Source organism: Palaemon carinicauda, chromosome 10 (genome assembly GCF_036898095.1).
Source record: "Palaemon carinicauda isolate YSFRI2023 chromosome 10, ASM3689809v2, whole genome shotgun sequence".
Lineage (NCBI taxonomy): Eukaryota > Metazoa > Arthropoda > Malacostraca > Decapoda > Palaemonidae > Palaemon > Palaemon carinicauda.
Genome location: NC_090734.1, coordinates 143,599,914 through 143,622,997, shown reverse-complemented (window position 1 = coordinate 143,622,997; position 23,084 = coordinate 143,599,914). Strand labels below are relative to the sequence as shown.

The following is a 23,084-nucleotide window of genomic DNA, read 5'->3' as shown; positions in this document are numbered from 1 at the left end:
GTACTTCAACATACGGGAATCTTCATTACCAGAAATGGGAGATTGGGAACCCGTCAGCCTGGCCAACTCCAACTCATGATCACGTTTCTGCTGTTCATTTTCTAACTGCTTCATACTAAGTTCATGTTCACGCCGGTTCTGTTCATCTTCAAACTCGAGTTTTTTCAAATCAAGTTTCAGTCGAAGCTTCACTACCTCACAGTCTTCGTCGATTTCTTCTTCCAAAAGCTTGAAGTCAACGTCCACTCCATCCGGAACAAGATGCGCTATAATACCTTTCCTTATGTCATCATTAGTACTACTAAGCGTAAAATCCAACTCTAAATAATCCGACACAACCAGCAGTTCCGACTTTTTAATAGTAAACAATTTACTACGCCAATTGTCTCTACTAAGAAAACGAGCGGCATCGTCAGTAGTTTCAATTTCCATGTTTTTATCATTAATTATACAATCCAACTCAATGACACTGCTGAAGATCCCGCTGAGGATGCCAAAAATATGTTACGGACCAATTCTTAAATACTTAAAAGTTTATTGCCGACAGATTCCGGCACATAACATATTTAATTTATTGACCTTTTATCACTTTATACATATATAGCTTGAGCTTTAATAATAATGATCTTCAGCAGAGACAGAGTGGAATAATAAAACATACCAAAACATTTTAAATAATTATCAACCAAAAAAAGAACCCATAAACGTATAAAGGAAGTAATGAAAAAAGTTACAAACAATCCAATTGAAAGTTACAATAGTTGATGAAATTCTGTAAGTTACAGTTTCTTAAACAGAGGTGAGGCAAGTATTATGTAATTAATAATACTGATCCAAATGATCAGGGGGACACCCCACGGGAACATCTGCAAGAGGGACATAACACATCGTTGCTACCAACAGTCAACAACAGGGCTAACTTCCTCATTAAGGCCAATCCTCATCAACTATATCGTCTGGGAACTTATACCGTGCAAGTCCATTGAAGCATTCAGCTTCCACAAAGCGCGCTTTCTAAATGTACTCGCTACCTTCGTAGCCAACGATGCACGATACCCAGAACGATCACTGAAGTATAGCCACAATCACACTGGCAACGCACAGCTATTCAAACGTCCACTCTCGTCTACTGCAGAGTTCCGTGTCCCGCCTGAAGTACACCTCACGCCTCCAACGTCACCTGTTGTAACAGTAATATTGACATATGATTAGGGAACTATGGTATCTGAAGAATATGAAATAACACAAAACAGTAGTTTTGGAAAGAATTATTTCTTACAAACTATTACGGGATCGTAACAAGAAGAGAAGGCGAGAGAGAGAGAGAGAGAGAGAGAGACAACCAGAAGAGAAGGCGAGAGAGAGAGAGAGAGAACCAGAAGAGAAGGCGAGAGAGAGAGAACCAAATGTGCTCGTCAAAATTTAAGTGCATTAAAGATATACAACAGTACTATTCATGATGTATTTCTTCCCTTATGATTTCAATTCCAACAGGAAGGATTGAATAAAATTACATGTTACATGAACAACTTAGTTTATCATACCCATGTTAAGACTTTATTATACCGTCGATGTAAAAGTTTCTTGCTTGATTCAGTGTTCAATATTGCGTGCGTCTTCCACTGTAGAACCGAATGTCTCTGCTCATCAACCAGTCGCTCATCTGCAAGAGAAAGTAAAACAAATAAAACGTAATACAATGTTTTTATTGCAGAATTGACGAGGGAATAAATACTTCTTAGCATTACACGATATGAAGATGTCACCTCTATACAGAAAATGAATATAGTTCAGGCAATGACAATTCTAATTTTCAGCAATTAATAACCTATTTTACTAAACTGCTATGGCATTCACTTTAATTTATAAATATTCAATAATGTCCATAGATAAAAAATTTCATAATTAAGAATACGAGTAATTGCTTAATCTGAAATGGGTCAATATACAACATTCATAAAGTTAAGCGATACTATGTATTCAATTGCTTCATGCGCATTTAACTAACCTTTCCAGATATCTGCCTCCCCGTTAAAGACAGAAGAACATCGCCAAACTTGTTAGAAGATCTACGCAGGTTTCAAACTTGTCTGGTGAAAGTCTTCACCATGGTACTAAGCCAAGACATCGAAGCAGAAAATGGTACGGAAACAACAGCGTTACATTTCAAGCCCTGTAAGAAGGCTTTCATTCATAAAGCTAGAATTAAGTTAACCAGGATATTTAAGCATTGGAATAAAAAAGGCTATTGAAAGGGCCCCCACTAATTTAAAACCAAACTCAGTTTAAATGAAATACCTGGCTAAGAAAATATCCCGATTTTAAGGGCCCCCATTAACTAACCTAAAACTAAAGGTTTTTTAAAGAAAAAATTCCTGATTTACTATTCTGATTAAAAAGGGTTCACATTAATAAAGTTAGTTCAAACTAAAAAGTCCTGGTTAAGTATTCATATTAGAAGGGCTCCCATTAATCCTAAACAAAATAGTTTAAGGAAAAAATCCTTTTAATTATTCCGATTAGAAGAGTTCCCATTAATCTTAAACTAAAGGTACTTTTAAAGAAAAAATTTCCTAAGTAAAGTATTCTGAGTAAAAGACCTATTAATTAATCTGAAATAACAGGTAGTTTTAGGTTAAAATTTCTGGTTAAAGTATTCTTATTAGAAGGGCTCCCATTAATTAATCTAAACTAATTGTAGTTTTAAGAAAATATTCGTGGTCGAGTCGAGTATTTAGATTGATAGGGCTTCCTTACCTAATCTAAAAGATTGATTAATCTGAGAGTGCAGTTTAAAGAAAATATTCCCGATTAAGTAAATTAAGGTAGTTTAAAGAAATTACTCTGGTTATGTAAAATTTTGACTGAGAGGACTCAATATGAAAAGGTAGTTTAAAGAAAATATTCTTGGCTAATTAAGGTACTCATTAAAGGGGCTCCCATTAATCTAAAACAAAAATGTTACAAAATAAATACATGGATCAGCAAAGTATTCTGATTAAAAGTGGTCCCATTAATCAATCTCAAACAGTTTAGAAAACTAAAATTCATGACAAAGTAAAGTATTCTGATTAAAAAGGATCACATTCTAAAACGAAAGATAAGTTTAAGAAAATTCCTGGTTCAGCAAAGTATTTTGAATAAAAAGGCTCAAATTATCTAAGACAAGGAAGTTTAAAAAAATTAATTCCTGATTAAGTAAAATATTTGATTAAAATGTATCCCATTAGTTAAAGTCCTGATTATGTATCCTGATTAAGTATTCTGCTTAAAGGAAAATCTCATATCTAGACGACTGAATTACCTTAGGCCAGTAAAGTAATATTACTAAATTGGGGAACCCCAAGAAGATATCTTCATTCTATACGAGACAGGATGATTTTTAAACCAGACTGCAAAATGCATTGTTCTGATGGATAGTATGGAATATAAGTCACTTAAATCATCCCTAATCTTAGGTGACAAAACTTAGAAAATTTCATCATGGTCGTACATTATCAAACTACTTTAGTATTTAATTTTTCAGCCTCGACTTACAGAACTACTTTGCTTTTTCAATCTATTTTCAATCTACGCCACATTTAAAGACACTGGTAATTATGCCTCAGCATAGTACATATACCGTTATACTAGTTTTCATACTGTTACTGTTATACTAGCTTTCATACTGTTAAACTAGTTTTCACAACTTTAAAGAAAATTGGAATTCAAAGTTAGAGCTCTTGCACATCCTAAAGAGCTCACGCACATCCCTAAGATCTCTTGCAATACTGCCGAATCAGTCCTTTATATTTTCAACAGCGTTCTAGAAAAAAATGCCTTTCAATTTCGCTTAGAAGACCAGCTGTTCATTATTACCTATCCGAATTTATTTTTAATATTTTATCACGATATTATTTGGGCTTAATTAATCAAGATAAATTTAAATACCCTTCTTAAAAAGGGACCCTCAATATGCGGTACTGTACTGAATGACAACTATAATTACATTACTAAACAGTGAAGCGTTTACGCATTCCATTTGTCAACGTAGAATTAGTACGAAGTATCAAGTTGCCTTAATTAGTTTCTTCTCAGGAAGACCGCTCCAATTTTGTCGTGGCTAAGTTTACCCTACTTTCAAAACCACTATAATCATTCTAATGGCATTACAATGAGCTTTTTTTCCTTAGGACTAACCTTTAAATATACTCATTAAAACTAGATATAAAAAACGATAGCATTCGATGGGCACCATGAAAACCTGTCAGATTCTGTCTATGTCAAGTACGAAGATTTGAGTTTTGACAAACTGGCAGTTTTTAATTCTAACCGTTTCACATTAAACTGAGAGCACTGACGAATCATAGGTTAACAGATTGCACAAGTACTTTTTCTAGGCAAAGATGCAAAAGTAAATACCAAGTGATCATTTATTCACATTAATGAATATCAAGTCACTAGACAAGCCCTTGTCTTCGCTATGCATTTTATTAAACTCTTCAAACACCAGTTGTCTGGTTCAAACAGCCAATAATTTCTCCTGTAACTTTTGTACTTCAGATTCTTCAAATAGATTTCCTATTCCTAATGAATGTTAAAAAATAGGACAATAATAAATTTTACTTTGATTATACTTCAGCGGTATTCTTTACGCCTACTTGAATAATTAATATCTACTTTTTAAACTATTCTCTGGCATGAAACTGGGCAAATTTGTTGGATAAGCTACTCCCACCCAAGAAGCTAAAGCTTTTCTAGCAAGTTAATGTTTGAACCTGGGTAAGTTTTAGTACTCCGTAGAGCTAGCTTCAACAATCTAGAAATATAGTTTTGATTACCAAATTCATTAAAATCAATTTCGTGAGAATACAGCAACTAGGAAAAATCATAATTAGTAAAATATAAACCAAAATAGTAAAAAACTGGCTTTATTTCTTTAAATTTCCTTCAGGTTTTTTACATCTTGTTAAATAAGCCTCGACAATGATTCAATTCAACAATTATTAAAAAAAAAAAAAAATACAATAATAAAGATCATAATGCACTTATGATATCTTCATTCTATGGATGTGGAATTCTGCAAACACTCACAAATTCAACAGAAGCCGCTATGAGTAGAGAAGCTTTTTTTTCAAGTTTCTTCAAGTAGGCGGAAGGTGTTGGAAAATCCTGAAATAAAAGCATCATTAACTTATGCAATTCAAGGACACTAAATCCTAACATTTTAACATTTTATGTAATTAGCCAATGTGCAAAGCCGACAGGTGCAAATTAGTGAAAAACTTGAAATTTTTCCCATAGCAGCATAATTTTAGATAATGCGAATGTTACTAAAAACCCTCTTCCATTTCAGAAATAAGTTTTAAATTAACATCTGAAAATTGATATTTCACATTCATTAAAAACTTATTCAATGTGTTACACAAGAAGCTCTCGCTACTGGTGCCGTATCTTAAAAGCAAAATAGTGAAGACTCAAAAGGTCTAGTTAAAATGGGGCAAAAAAAAAAAAAAAAAAAACAATCCCCAAAATGATTGCCTAAATAAAAGCCTCCCAACAATGATTGCCCAAACACAAAAGGCTTGTTACAAGAAGCACCCAAACACAAGAGGCTCCTCACAAGAAGCGCCCCAAAACACAAGAGGCTCCTCACAAGAAGCGCCCCAAAACACAAGAGGCTCCTCACAAGAAGCGCCCCAAAACACAAGAGGCTCCTCACAAGAAGCGCCCCAAAACACAAGAGGCTCCTCACAAGAAGCGCCCCAAAACACAAGAGGCTCCTCACAAGAAGCGCCCCAAAACACAAGAGGCTCCTCACAAGAAGCGCCCCAAAACACAAGAGGCTCCTCACAAGAAGCGCCCCAAAACACAAGAGGCTCCTCACAAGAAGCGCCCCAAAACACAAAAGGCTCCTCACAAGCAGCGCCCCAAAACACAAAAGGCTCCTCACAAGCAGCGCCCCAAAACACAAAAGGCTCCTCACAAGCAGCGCCCCAAAACACAAAAGGCTCCTCACAAGCAGCGCCCCAAAACACAAAAGGCTCCTCACAAGCAGCGCCCCAAAACACAAAAGGCTCCTCACAAGCAGCGCCCCAAAACACAAAAGGATCCTCACAAGCAGCGCCCAAAACACAAAAGGTTCCTCACAAGCAGCGCCCAAAACAAAAGGCTCCTCACAAGCAGCGCCCAAAACACAAAAGGCTCCTCACAAGCAGCGCCCAAAACACAAAAGGCTCCTCACAAGCAGCGCCCAAAACACAAAAGGCTCCTCACAAAAAGCGCCCAAAACAAAAAAAGCACCCAAACACAAAAGGCTCCTCACAAGAAGCACCCAAAAAAAAAGGCTCCTCATATATAGCGCCCAAACAAAAGGCTCTTCACATGAAGCACCTAAACACAAAAGGGCTCCTCACAAGAAGCAAGCGCCCAAACACAAAGGGCTCCTCACAAGAAGCAAGCGCCCAAAGACAAAGGGCTCCTGACAAGAAGCAAGCGCCCAAACACAAAGGGCTCCTGACAAGAAGCAAGCGGCCAAACACAGAGGGCTCCTGACAAGAAGCAAGCGGCCAAACACAAAGGGCTCCTGACAAGAAGCAAGCGGCCAAACACAAAGGGCTCCTGACAAGAAGCAAGCGGCCAACCACAAAGGGCTCCTGACAAGAAGCAAGCGGCCAAACACAAAGGGCTCCTGACAAGAAGCAAGCGGCCAAACACAAAGGGCTCCTGACAAGAAGCTAGCGGCCAACCACAAAGGGCTCCTGACAAGAAGCAAGCGGCCAACCACAAAGGGCTCCTGACAAGAAGCAAGCGACCAACCACAAAGGGCTCCTGACAAGAAGCAAGCGGCCAACCACAAAGGGCTCCTGACAAGAAGCAAGCGGCCAAACACAAAGGGCTCCTGACAAGAAGCAAGCGGCCAAACACAAAGGGCTCCTGACAAGAAGCAAGCGGCCAAACACAAAGGGCTCCTGACAAGAAGCAAGCGGCCAAACACAAAGGGCTCCTGACAAGAAGCAAGCGGCCAAACACAAAGGGCTCCTGACAAGAAGCAAGCGGCCAAACACAAAGGGCTCCTGACAAGAAGCAAGCGGCCAAACACAAAGGGCTCCTGACAAGAAGCAAGCGCCCAAACACAAAGGGCTCCTGACAAGAAGCAAGCGCCCAAACACAAAGGGCTCCTGACAAGAAGCAAGCGCCTAAACACAAAGGGCTCCTGACAAGAAGCAAGCGCCCAAACACAAAGGGCTCCTGACAAGAAGCAAGCGCCCAAACACAAAAGGCTCCTGACAAGAAGCAAGCGCCCAAACACAAAGGGCTCCTGTCAAGAAGCAAGCGCTCAAACACAAAAGGCTCTTCACAAGAAGCGCCCAAACATAAAAGGGCTCCTGACAAGAAGCGCCCAAACACAAAAGGCTCTTCACAAGAACCGCCCAAACACAAAAGGCTCCTGACAAGAAGCAAGTGCCCAAACAAAGGGCTACTGACAAGAAGCATGCGCCCAAACACAAAGGGCTCCTGACAAGAAGCAAGCGGCCAAACGCAAAGGGCTCCTGACAAGAAGCAAGCGCCCAAACACAAAAGGCTCCTGACAAGAAGCGAGCGCCCAAACACAAAGGGCTCCTGACAAGAAGCAAGCGCCCAAACACAAAGGGCTCCTGACAAGAAGCACGCGCCCAAACACAAAGGGCTACTGACAAGAAGCACGCGCCCAAACACAAAGGGCTCCTGACAAGAAGCACGCGCCCAAACACAAAAGGCTCCTGACAAGAAGCAAGTGCCCAAACACAAAAGGCTCCTGACAAGAAGCAAGCGCCCAAACACAAAAGGCTCCTGACAAGAAGCAAGCACCCAAACACAAAGGGCTCCTGACAAGAAGCAAGCGCCCAAACACAAAGGGCTCCTGACAAGAAGCAAGCGCCCAAACACAAAGGGCTCCTGACAAGAAGCAAGCGCCCAAACACAAAGGGCTCCTGACAAGAAGCAAGCGCCCAAACACAAAGGGCTCCTGACAAGAAGCAAGCGCCCAAACACAAAGGGCTCCCGACAAGAAGCAAGCGCCCAAACACAAAGGGCTCCTGACAAGCAAGCGCCCAAACACAAGGGCTCCTGACAAGAAGCAAGCGCCCAAAACACAAAGGGCTCCTGACAAGAAGCACCCAAAAGGTTCCTGACAAGAAGCAAGCGCCCAAGCGGCCAAACACAAAGGGCTCCTGACAAGAAGCAAGCGCCCAAACACAAAGGGCTCCTGACAAGGAGCAAGCGCCCAAACACAAAGGGCTCCTGACAAGAAGCAAGCGCCCAAACACAAAGGGCTCCTGACAAGAAGCAAGCGCCCAAACTAAGGGCTCCTGACAAGAAGCAAGCGCCCATTCACAAAGGGCTCCGGACAAGCAGCAAGCACCCATTCACAAAGGGCTCCGGACAAGCAGCAAGCGCCCATTCACAAAGGGCTCCGGACAAGCAGCAAGCGCCCATTCACAAAGGGCTCCGGACAAGCAGCAAGCGCCCATTCACAAAGGGCTCCGGACAAGAAGCAAGCGCCCATTCACAAAGGGCTCCTGACAAGCAAGCGCCCAAACACAAAGGGCTCCTGACAAGCAGCAAGCGCCCAAACACAAAGGGCTCCTGAAAAGAAGCAAGCGGCCAAACACAAAAGGCTCCTGACAAGAAGCAAGCAGCCAAACACAAAGGGCTCCTGACAAGAAGCAAGCGGCCAAACACAAAGGGCTCCTGACAAGAATCAAGCGGCCAAACACAAAGGGCTCCTGACAAGAAGCAAGCGGCCAACCACAAAGGGCTCCTGACAAGAAGCAAGCGGCCAATCACAAAGGGCTCCTGACAAGAACCAAGCGGCCAACCACAAAGGGCTCCTGACAAGAAGCAAGCGGCCAACCACAAAGGGCTCCTGACAAGAACCAAGCGGCCAACCACAAAGGGCTCCTGACAAGAAGCAAGCGGCCAACCACAAAGGGCTCCTGACAAGAAGCAAGCGGCCAACCACAAAGGGCTCCTGACAAGAAGCAAGCGGCCAACCACAAAGGGCTCCTGACAAGAAGCAAGCGGCCAACCACAAAGGGCTCCTGACAAGAAGCAAGCGGCCAAACACAAAGGGCTCCTGACAAGAAGCAAGCGGCCAAACACAAAGGGCTCCCGACAAGAAGCAAGCGGGCAACCACAAAGGGCTCCTGACAAGAAGCAAGCGCCCAAACACAAAGGGCTCCTGACAAGAAGCAAGCGCCCAAACACAAAGGGCTCCTGACAAGAAGCGCCCAAACACAAAGGGCTCCTGACAAGAAGCGCCCAAACACAAAAGGCTCTTCACAAGAACCGCCCAAACACAAAAGGCTCCTGACAAGAAGCAAGCGCCCAAACACAAAGGCTACTGACAAGAAGCAAGCGCCCAAACACAAAGGGCTCCTGACAAGAAGCAAGCGCCCAAAAACAAAGGGCTCCTGACAAGAAGCAAGCGGCCAACCACAAAGGCTCCTGACAAGAAGCAAGCGCCCAAACACAAAGGGCTCCTGACAAGAAGCGCCCAAACACGAAAGGCTCTTCACAAGAAACGCCCTAACACAAAGGGCTCCTGACAAGAAGCGCCCAAACACAAAAGGCTCTTCACAAGAAGCAAGCGCCCAAACACAAAGGGCTACTGACAAGAAGCAAGCGCCCAAACACAAAGGGCTACTGACAAGAAGCAAGCGCCCAAACACAAAGGGTTCCTGACAAGAAGCAAGTGCCCAAACACAAAGGGCTCCTGACAAGAAGCAAGCGCCCAAACACAAAGGGCTCCTGACAAGAAGCAAGCGCCCAAACACAAAGGGCTCCTGACAAGAAGCAAGCGCCCAAACACAAAGGGCTCCTGACAAGAAGCAAGCGCCCAAACACAAAGGGCTCCTGACAAGAAGCAAGCGCCCAAACACAAAGGGCTCCTGACAAGAAGCAAGCGCCCAAACACAAAGGGCTCCTGACAAGAAGCAAGCGCCCAAACACAAAGGGCTCCTGACAAGAAGCAAGCGCCCAAACACAAAAGGCTCCTGACAAGAAGCAAGCGCCTAAACACAAGAAGCAAGCGCCCAAACACAAAGGGCTACTGACAAGAAGCAAGCGCCCCAACAAAAGGCTCCTGACAAGAAGCAAGCGCCCAAACACAAAGGGCTACTGACAAGAAGCAAGCGCCGAAACACAAAGGGCTCCTGACAAGAAACAAGCGCCCAAACACAAAGGGCTCCTGACAAGAAGCAAGCGCCCAAACACAAAGGGCTCCTGACAAGCAAGCGCCCAAACACATAGGGCTCCTGACAAGCAAGCGCCCAAACACACAGGGCTCCTGACAAGAAGCAAGCGCCCAAACACAAAGGGCTCCTGACAAGAAGCAAGCGCCCAAACACAAAGGGCTCCTGACAAGAAGCAAGCGCCCAAACACAAAGGGCTCCTGACAAGAAGCAAGCGCCCAAACACAAAGGGCTCCTGACAAGAAGCAAGCGCCCAAACACAAAGGGCTCCTGACAAGAAGCAAGCACCCATTCACAAAGGGCTCCTGACAAGAAGCAAGCGCCCAAACACAAAGGGCTCCTGACAAGCAAGCGCCCAAACACATAGGGCTCCTGACAAGCAAGCGCCCAAACACACAGGGCTCCTGACAAGAAGCAAGCGCCCAAACACAAAGGGCTTCTGACAAGAAGCAAGCGCCCAAACACAAAGGGCTCCTGACAAGAAGCAAGCGCCCATTCACAAAGGGCTCCTGACAAGAAGCACACAAAGGGCTCCTGACAAGAAGCAAGCGCCCAAACACAAAGGGCTCCTGACAAGAAGCAAGCGCCCAAACACAAAGGGCTCCTGACAAGAAGCAAGCGCCCATTCACAAAGGGCTCCTGACAAGAAGCACACAAAGGGCTCCTGACAAGAAGCAAGCGCCCAAACACAAAGGGCTCCTGACAAGAAGCAAGCGCCCAAACACAAAGGGCTCCTGACAAGCAAGCGCCCAAACACACAGGGCTCCTGACAAGAAGCAAGCGCCCAAACACAAAGGGCTCCTGACAAGAAGCACACAAAGGGTTCCTGACAAGAAGCAAGCGCCCAAGCGGCCAAACACAAAGGGCTCCTGACAAGAAGCAAGCGCCCAAACACAAAGGGCTCCTGACAAGAAGCAAACGCCCAAACACATAGGGCTCCTGACAAGAACCAAGCGCCCAAACACATAGGGCTCCTGACAAGAAGCAAGCGCCCAAACACAAAGGGCTCCTGACTAGAAGTAAGTGGCCAAACAAAGGGCTCTTGACAAGAAGCAAGCGGCCAAACACAAAGGGCTCCTGACAAGAAGCAAGCGCCCAAACACAAAGGGCTCCTGACAAGAAGTAAGCGCCCAAACACAAAGGGCTCCTGACAAGAAGCAAGCGCCCAAACACAAAGGGCTCCTGACAAGAAGCAAGCGCCCAAACACAAAGGGCTCCTGACAAGAAGCAAGCGCCCAAACACAAAGGGCTCCTGACAAGAACCAAGCGCCCAAACACAAAGGGCTCCTGACAAGAACCAAGCGCCCAAACACATAGGGCTCCTGACAACAACCAAGCGCCCAAACACATAGGGCTCCTGACAAGAACCAAGCGCCCAAACACAAAAGGGCTCCTGACAAGAAGCAAGCGGCCAACCACAAAGGGCTCCTGACAAGAACCAAGCGGCCAAACACAAAGGGCTCCTGACAAGAAGCAAGCGCCCAAACACAAAGGGCTCCTGACAAGAAGCAAGCACCCAAACACAAAGGGCTCCTGACAAGAAGCAAGCGCCCATTCACAAAGGGCTCCTGACAAGAAGCAAGCGCCCATTCACAAAGGGCTCCTGACAAGAAGCAAGCGCCCATTCACAAAGGGCTCCTGACAAGAAGCAAGCGCCCATTCACAAAGGGCTCCGGACAAGAAGCAAGCGCCCAAACACAAAGGGCTCCGGACAAGAAGCAAGCGCCCAAACACAAAGGGCTCCTGACAAGAAGCAAGCGCCCAAACACAAAGGGCTCCTGACAAGAAGCAAGCGCCCAAACACAAAGGGCTCCTGACAAGAAGCAAGCGCCCAACACAAAGGGCTCCTGACAAGAAGCAAGCGGCTAAACACAAAGGGCTCCTGACAATAAGCAAGTGCCCAAACACAAAGGGCTCCTGACAAGAAGCAAGCGCCCAAACACAAAAGGGCTCCTGACAAGCAAGCGCCCAAACACAAACGGCTCCTGACAAGAAGCAAGCGCCCAAACACAAACGGCTCCTGACAAGAAGCAAGCACCCAAACACAAAGGGCTCCTGACAAGAAGCAAGCGCCCAAACACAAAGGGCTCCTGACAAGAAGGAAGCGCTCAAACACAAAGGGCTCCTGACAAAAAGCAAGCGCCCAAACACAAAGAGCTCATGACAAAAAGCAAGCGCCCAAACATAAAAAGGCTCCTGACAAGTAGCGCCCAAACATAAAAAGGCTCCTGACAAGTAGCGCCCAAACACAAAGGCTCACTCCAGTTTATAATTCTAGCAGTTTTGTATTAAAGAGCAGTTTTTTTAATTCTAGCTCCACATGTTGCAGAAATACTTTACTAGTGAACATGAAAAGGCGATTGCTAATCTTATAGTATAAGATTAATTTCTATTTTAGTTTGATAAATAGTCACTAGACGAGCCCTCGCCTTTTGTAGAATGTCATTAAATACCAGTTGCCTGATTTAACGATGCCTTAATTTCCCAGGTATCTTTAATTCAGATTCTATACATAAAATTCCGATTACTGAATTCGTTACCAAGCTTTTCCTCCGGATTATAGTTCAGCTGTAATGTTTTTTGGGCTACTTATTACTAAGCTTTTTAAGCTTTATATTCTCTGGCATGAGCCTGGGCAAATTTGCTGGCTTACTCACTAAGGAGCTGAGGCTTTTGAAATTTAAACTAGTTTGAACCTGGTTACACTGTCTGATTACTTCTTTCGGAGCAAGTTTCTATGACATTAAGAATTTGCCAGTTACCAGATTCATTAGTAAAATGGCATTCAGTTTCGTGAGAACACAGGAGCATCGCAAAATCTTGAACAAAATTTGTAAAATCTACATTTAAATTCCTTTCAGGAATCTTAGTATAATTTATAATTTTTAAAGCTTCAACAATGGGTCAGCCATTAATAAAGAAGTTCATATTATATTATTATTATTATTATTGCTATCCAAGCTACAACCCTAGTTGGAAAAGCAAGATGCTATAAGCCCAGGGGCTCCAACAGGGAAAAATAGCTCAGTGAGGAAAGGAAATAAGGAAATAAATGAAGAGAACAAATTAATAAATTATTCTAAAATAAGAAACAACGTCAAAACAGACTGTCATATAATAAACTATCAACATCAAAAACAAATATGTCATAAATAAAACTATAAAAAGACTATGTCTGCTTGGTCAACAAAAAAGCATTTGCTCCAACTTTGAACTTTTGAAGTTCTACTGATTCAACCACCCGATTAGGAAGATCATTCCACAACTTGGTCACAGCTGGAATAAAACTTCTAGAGTACTGCGTAGTATTGAGCCTCGTGATGGAGAAGGCCTGGCTATTAGAATTAACTGCCTGCCTAGTATTACGAACAGGATAGAATTGTCCAGGGAGATCTGAATGTAAAGGATGGTCAGAGTTGTGAAAAATCTTATGCAACATACACAATGAACTAATATACTTACGAGGATCTCTATCCTACGGTTGTGGAATCTTGCGAACATCCATTCGTTTAACAACCCACCAAATGCAGCAGAATGGTTTCAACAAGTAGGCTGAAGCGGTTTAAGATCTGAAAACAAAAGTTTCATTAATGTATGCATTTCAAGGACTGGTTAAAAAACCCAGATTTAAATATTTAAATATATTTAAATATATATTTAAATATATATTTAAATATATATTTAAATATATATTTAAATATATATTTAAATATATATTTAAATATTTAAATCTGGGTTTTTTAACCAGTCCTTGAAATGAGCATATATATATATATATATATATATATTATATATATATATATATATATATATATATATATATATATATATATATATATATATATATATATATATATATATATATATAATATATATATATATATATATATATATTATATATATATATATATATATATATATATATATATATATATTAATATATATATAATATATATATATATATATATATATTATAATATATAAATATATATATATATATATATATATATATATATATATTATATATATATAATATATATATATATATATATATATATATATATATATATATATATATATAATATATATATATATATATATATATAATATATATATATATATATTTATATATATATATATATAATATATATATATATATATATATATATATATATATATATATATATATATATATATTATATATAATATATATATATATATATATATATATATATATATATATATATATAATATATATATATATATATATATATATATATATATATATATATATATATATATATATATATATATATATATATATATATATATATATATATATATATATATATATATATATATATATATATATATATAATATATATATATATATATATATATATATATATATATATATATATATATATATATATATAATATATATATATATATCTATATATATATATATATATATATATATATATATATATATATATATATATATATATATATATATATATATATATATATATATATATATATATATATATATATATATATATATATATATATATATATATATATATATATATATATATATATATATATATATATATATATATATATATATATATATATATATATATATATATATATATATATATATATATATATATATTATATATATATATATATATATATATATATATATATATATATATATATATATATATATATATATTATATATATATATATATATATATATATATATATATATATATATATATATATATATATATATATATATATATATATATATATATATATATATATATATATATATATATATATATATATATATATATATATATATAATATATATATATATATATATATATATATATATATATATATATATATATATATATATATATATATATATATATATATATATATATATATATATATATATATATATATATATATATATATATATATATATATATATATATATATATATATATATATATATATATATATATATATATATATATATATATATATATATATATATATATATTATATATATATATATATATATATATATATATATATATATATATATATATATATATATATATATATATATATATATATATATATATATATATATATATATATATATATATATATATATATATATATATATATATATATATATATATATATATATATATATATATATATATATATATATATATATATATATATATATATATATATATATATATATATATATATATATATATATATATATATATATATATATATATATATATATATATATATATATATATATATATATATATATATATATATATATATATATATATATATATATATATATATATATATATATATAAAATCAAAATAGGAAAAGTTAACTCGTTCCAACTATATAAAAAATCAAACTCAATTAGAAGTTGCATTAACCCACAATGCATCGCTAATAAGCAATCATAGCAAGCCCCATGTCTGATCCCGTCCTGATCAAGTTAAAATCCGCAACTATCGTATATCGGCAAATATATGTAATATCCAGAAAGTATAAATAGTTTCCCGTATTGATTAGTCTGGGAATATCCTAGGAATTATTTGAGCATAGTCTGAAGTTTTATTGAATATAGCATACTTCAAAAGTCTTGCCAAATACACGAACCATATATTTTTCCTACTTCTATCGTGTGTTCTTTCCATTTCTGATTTAATATTGGGGCAAACTAGCAAGCAATTCTGTTTTCCTACACCCACCCTTTATACAAAGGATGGAAAGTTCATTATGACTTTAATTTGTAGCCAAATACTTTTAACCCCATATTTTCCTACTTGCTATTTTGTGATTTTTTGTGTATCTGACCATGATTATTGCAGCTAACCACAGTTTTTGTACCCACTATGTATAAAAATTATGGGAGACCAAGATGGTTTTTGGGAGGGTAAATGCAAAATAAAAGTTATTTACAACTAATAATGATCAGAAATACATAATCGCAAGAAAAACATAGTACACAATGCCAAAGGACCATAATTTGAAGTTATGATTGAAAAAAGGAAACAAGAACCCTAGCTAATCTTAGAGCTTCAAACCTAATCTAGGAGGCTACGGGGGGGGGGGGGGGTAACCCCCTGCAACCCCTTTAGTCTGCCGTATCCTTACCTACCCACTCTTTATACTGCCAAATCCTTACCCAACTTTTAAACTGCCATATCCTTAGCTTGCACTAATTTATCTCAACCCTGTGTTTACCTCCCAAATGGCTTCTCTTTTGGCAAGGTAACCTAATATTTCGTAAATTGTAGGCATATTTGCAGTAATCCTTACCTTAAAATTCGGGAAATCGAAAGTTTAAGGTCCTCTGTAGGTGTCAGGGAACAAGACTTCAGACGGGTGGGGGTACAATTTGGCGTCTTGAAGCAAGAAGATGCAAGCTCTCCGACCGTTTGTGCTGGTGAAATAAAAGATTATTAGTTTCACAATTAAAACGAAACAGTTTAAATACATAAATTTTACCTAGTGGATAAAGCAAAGCTTTGATTAAAGTATTTTTGTATCCCACCACTGAAAAAACTAAATCAGCCAAAACCTTTCTATGTTTAGGGTATGTATGCCTTTCTTTGAATCCACAAGATGTGCTGAATGATTTACAGATGTACACACCCTTAAGTGGCAAGATCTTGATCCTTCTACGAAGGACTGGATTGTGCACTTATGAATTTCTTTGTTTAATAAACAAAGGTACATTATTTTCTAGCTCTCACTCCGCGCCTCTAAACACCCACACGCCATTTAAAGGTCTACCTTTGTTGTAATTGGACCTCGCAAATTTTGATTTATTCACTGAAAAAGCCTAGCTCATTAATAGCCGGTTAGGAATTTTCAATGATTTCGGAACAATAACACCTACAATTAGTCAGTTTGTAATGTCCGGCCAAAGTCATAGGTAATAGTGTCAATGCATAAGGACACTGGAAGGAAAAGACTCGCGAAAATGAGTAATTCCCACCGCTGAACGGGAGTCTTCAGTTTCGTTGAAGTGGAATATTAGTCAAGCCATTGGTGCTCTATTAGAGCTCAGCAAATAGATTATTTTGAATCTCTTATACTACTGGCGGAAACAGTAAAATTTTTAATTATATTTTGTTAATTTTGTCTTAAGCCACAGCAGACCTTTTCCCATCTAGCAGTTCAGAAGGTCTTTTCCATCTAGCAGTTCAGAAAAACATTGATTGGTGGTAATTGTTCGAGAATGAAGGGCCCAAACTTTTATATTGTGTATGATCATAAATAATTGTCATGTTGATAATGAAATGTTAGGGTAGAAACTGTGTCCAGTGGACTTACTGTTCTAGCAAGAGGTACATTGATGTGGTGTGAGCACAATACCCAAGGGTCTATCTTAGATTACCAATAATTTATGCAAGTTCCTTGAATTATTTTTGCTCTTTCGTGCTTGGCTTCGCTCCCAAATAAAACTTTCCCTGCTCTGTTCTGGCAACAATTACATGGATGAGTTGTGCATGCCAATAATGTGGGTTATTTCGGTGATATTTTTTTACTTTCAGAAGAACATAGTAGTTCAATAAATTACAGGAGATCGTAGTTTTACCATATCTTATTTTATCTTACGGGTTGGTAAATATATCAGTTTTAAAACTAAAGGCCAGGCAACATTACATATTTTGTTTTTTATGGCAAATTTGTAACTATACAGAAGAAAGTTTTCAAAAATACCCGAAAAACAGTAAATTTAATAAATTACGAAAGAGATTGTACTTTCCATTTGGATAGGTCTGCGCGAGACAGGCTGGAGCTGACTGGGAATGGAAAAAATGGCTGTTATACGATATACGGGAACTTTTGCATAATATTTAGAAGATCACTTAAGTTTAAAAAAGCCAGGTAATGATTTAAGTCAAAAATACATAGCAGCTGTCAAAAACGAATGCAAACTTTATTGTCTCAAGAGTAAATGGACTTAAAACTGGCACAGTTTAATCGGCCATTAAGTTTAATTATGCCCCAGCCACAATCAGAAAAAATCAAGACTAGTTAGAAGTTCTGTCTTACAGCGTATTAGTTTCTCTAGAAACTATTGTAGCATTAACCATAAAGTTCTTAGAAAATAAAATTCAAAACTTTATTGGTTCCAATCCTCCCTGTACGATTAACACTTAAATATTTAAAACCAAACAACGCTTTAACACAACCGTTAGTTAATGCTATAGATGGAACTGCTATATTTAAACCTATCATTTTTTATACAAACGACAAAACACCAAAATGAGTAGAGCTTGTTCAGATCACCAGGAAAATACCAAACATACCACTGCGAGCGATATGTCCACTGTCCACCAGTCTTCTATCAATACACTTTACTATATATGAAATCTAACCTGTATTATAATGCACATTCGCAAAATCTCATTGATCTAAGTTGAAAAAAAATGCAGTTGCCTCTGTTCGACCATCCAGAAATTTAGGATGAAGTTACATAACCATCAGCAGAAACCTTTTGAAGGGCTACATGCGGTGTTGGATCTCAAGAGTCCATAAAGTCATTAAATGCCTACCTAAAACAAAAGTTACATTGCCAGGGTAACTTTAATTAGAGACATTGGCTGATTCACTGCCATGCAAACATCGTTAAACTAATTTAGCCAAATTTAGAGGCTCATACAAAAATAGGTAGTACAATCTAAATAAAGCTGTCACCTTGAAATTTAAATTTAGTTCCACGCTATGTAATTTCTCCAGAAAACTAAATTAACCAAAAGCAACATTCTGCTTAACACTTTAACCCACTTCAAGTTTACGCAGAAATTTTAGTTCCTACAAAATTGGAATATTAAACATCACATTCTAATTTGAGTATAATTTTATACAAGACACATCCGTAACACCGAACGCGGCTTCAGACAACCCACACATTGAGCTTAAAAAAATTTACCGGCCATAAAGGTTTGAATAAACTTCGGGAGAAAAACTTAAAACTATAACCTACAAACCACAAAAACCTATTACATGGGTATTAAAAAACCCTGAAAAAGGAAAAAGTATCCGCTACGCTGAAGTGGGTATATCACTTCCAAATGTCATTAACTTTAACCTTGAAAACTAATTGCAAAAATAAATTACCTTCAACAATCTTCCAATTGTACAGATAGATCAAGACAATGCCAAGAGACTTGCCGTAAAAACCAAGTCACTCCCCGTAGACCAGTCACTTAAGAAAAGGCTGCCGACAAATCGGTGATGTCCGATCATACCTAATGCAAACGTACACTCCCTGCTTGGCTGAGCAAGAAACAAGGACTCTTTAGGATGGCAATGTCGCTTCCAGTACACGTTACGTCACAGCAAGAAAAGCTGTGCCATCTGTTGGTAACAAAAGTAAACACGAAAAAACGGAAATAATAATAGAATATACTGTCTAAAATGATCCACTGTATTTACAAATATTTCCAAAAACAGGGTATATGGCACATTTTCTTGTTGTCATTTTCTCTAACATTACATATGATTTAAAACCAAAAATGCATATTTAGTTTAAATTTATGTCCTAAGGAGACTTGATATATAATACGATGAGATTTATTTGCTGCTTTAAGACTTCATTTTTCCTTTTCGAAGAAGTAAGCAAAAAAAAAAAAAAATGTATCTGAATACTTATACAATAATAAAAACTGGATACATTTTCAGAGCAAATTTGGTTAGGAGCAATTACAATGAAAACTTAATCATTTCTAATTTCCAGAAAAAAAAAACTTTTACGATACACTTAACGGAAGTTTAAAAGGAAGTTTAGCTGGCAAATGCAATTTAATTTCCGCTGAATTACCAGTTGCATCTTGTAAGATAAACGTTTTTTTAATCGTAAAAAGTTTCTCATTCAATTTCAGCATGACTGACAATCAATCTCTTTAGGCCCAAATACAAAGTCAATCATGACTACAATATCCGTGTTATGCAACCATATCCTTTGTGAGTGGGAGTGATTGAGTATTTGCAAACACTCAATCACAGAAACTCATAACAGATATGCTTGCACAAACACGGATATTGTAGTCATGATTGACTTTGTATTTGGGCCTTTATGATTTGAGATTATCTTCAGGTATTCCTATTTACTGTGAGAGCAAATAATTTCCCCGACGCAGAGACAACAGAATTCAATTCTTTCATTTATCATTGAGTAAACAGGTAATAAATAACTTTGGGGATGAGCATGAGAAGCAAAATATAAAAGTCAATAATTGAGACGAGATCAGCGATAACAAAAAACTGTGCACCTTCTGTGGCCCATAATATTACGAAATTAAAAGAAAAAAAAATATTTTTTGTTCAGGCAAACTATCTATGTAAGAGATCAATCTGTTTATTAAGATAGCTTATAATTATAAGGACTAACTTAAAACGTTAACCACAATAAAATACAAAAATTATTTTTTTTTTCACCTTAGGAAAACTGCCATGGTGACGTCATGGTGACGTCATTACCCGAGTAGCCAAGATTCTGCACTTAAAGTCTGATACTTTCTTTCTAGTTTGTGAATAATGAGAAGGAAAATGACTTTATAATGAACAATAAAAACTACTTCATTTGTTAGAAAAAAAGATTTTCGAAGCATTCTATTTCACTGGATTCTAAAGCGTTTGCTATTAGATAATTGTTAGTTTCGTCAAAGGATAAAAATAAACGGTTTTTCATAGACGAAGTCAGAATAACCTGCCAAAGGAAATACGGTTAAAACACACACCTTTTAGGAAACAAGGAAACAAATAAACTATATAAAAATTATACATATAAAATGAAATTTTCGTGAAGGATTTTGATCTTGGATTACAAGTTCACTACTCCCCTTTACTGGAAGGGTTAGCTACCCTATATTGAAGACAACTCTCGTGTTTTAATATCAAATATTCGCTTCAAGAGCCTTTTGATTTCACAGATTTCTACTGTGATCCGAGCCTAGCTATAAGTGAAGAATCAGATGATTGTTTCAATTTATGGCAATAACCTAATCAAGTGCCACAAGATTATAATCAAAGCAATCCAAATGTTAAAGAATTATATTTGATTGGGGTGTGGGAGATCCCATAAAGACTAACATTTCGAGTTTTGTCATTCTGGGTTTAAAGATTATATTATATAGGTACTCTCCTGGAGTCTACATAGTACAGAATTTCACTCTTAATTAACTACTAATTAGTGAAAGAATTTTGGAAAAAAAAACTCTTAAAAGAGTCAATAGATACTTACCCATAGAATGTACCTACCAAGTGTCATGGCGATTAGTTTACGAATCACGGAGTAGACAAAAAAATGATCTAATAGAGACTTGATAAACAATCAGCCTGTAAAAAATATATATAAGAAAGAAACCTCTCTCTCTCTCTCTCTCTCTCTCTCTCTCTCTCTCTCTCTCTCCTCTCTCTCTCTCTCTTCCCTAACAGTGTAACGGTCCACCATTCCAAGCTCTAAATCTAGGGCCCTGTGTTCGACTTTCCGACGGACCCCGGAGGGGAGACGAATGGGAGCATGCAATGGAATCCAATATACTTCTTTGACCTATGCAGTGAGTTATGGATTTATGTACAGCTGGACACAGGAGGTTCCTGGCATACCTTGCTCCGAAGAAGAACACTATGTCACCCCAGTACTTAGCGGCAAGTAACCAAACAGATAGTGTAGGGTTAAATAGCAGAGGTGATGGGTGGGGCTTACACACAGGAATTCTGGGTGCACTTCCTCGGAGCGAGATGTACTAGGAATCATGTTTCCAACTGTACTTCGTTACTCATCGGTTGTGGGTCGTAGATAGAGATAAAGAAGAAAGATAAACGAAGAAAGAAACTACTCTCTCTCTCTCCTCTCTCTCCTCTCTCTCTCTCTCTCTCTCATCTCACTCTCTCTCTCTCTACTCTCTCTCTCTCTCTCATGTATTCATTGACAAAATCCAAATAAAAACATAAAAGCACAACGGACAGCCAAGAAAATTTATTTTCCAATGATTTTCCTGGCAACTAATATAATTAACGAACGGCAAGTTTTTAAAACATCCATCAACCTCACTGACCAATTAACTGGTACAGAATATGGCTTCAGGTGGCCCGTATAACTCATAACTGAAAGCTAACCAGATATGAAATAGAATACAATAAAATTCACCTGCACATAATTATATCAATATTTCAGTAACTGAATGCGTAGGGTTTATACCAATAGCTGAAAAATACTATTCCTCGAAGCTGATATTATTTAGAATTGTTTACCAAATTTGAACGCTTAATTCATTGAAATAAATTGTAGGAATCATTTAAAAATAAATGTGATTTATTTTTGGCCACGTGGCTATAAATTACAATAATTTTGAGATAGCAAAAGACAAAGAATCTGGATGTCAAAACAGCAAATTATCATGTTTTTTTCAGTCTGTATTTGAATTTCTCTCTCTCTCCTCTCTCTTCTCCTCTCTCTCTCTCTCTCTCTCTCTCTCTCTCTCTCTCTCTCTCTCTCTCTCTCTCTCTCATTAACACTAAATATAATATAGATTTGAAGGTTTAAAGGTCACTCATGAATAGCAAAGGCAAGGAAAAGCGACACTGCCCTAACAGGACAATGCCATAGAAACTAACCATATTCATAAATATGATTAGCGCTCAAACACCCTCTCTACCCAAGCTTGGACCAGGAAGAACCAGGCAACGGCTGCTGATGACTCAGCAGGTATCCTTATCTCACTAGGATGGTGAGGTTGCAGACACTACAAGAAACCTATCGAGCTTGAGTGCGTATCGAACCCTAGTC

The 23,084-nt window shown here is 37.6% G+C and overlaps 1 long non-coding RNA gene across 1 annotated transcript in view; it reads right to left on the bottom strand.

Annotated features, from left to right (window-relative positions):
- Positions 1-1,517: 1,517 nt before the first annotated feature.
- The window catches only part of LOC137648858 (uncharacterized), a 176,961-nt gene continuing 155,394 nt past the window's right edge, over positions 1,518-23,084 (bottom strand). The window contains exons 7-8 of the long non-coding RNA XR_011045723.1: positions 2,009-2,173; positions 1,518-1,663 (exon numbers count right to left, since the gene is read on the bottom strand). This is a non-coding gene — a long non-coding RNA (uncharacterized lncRNA). The remainder of the gene's footprint in view (positions 1,664-2,008; positions 2,174-23,084) is intronic.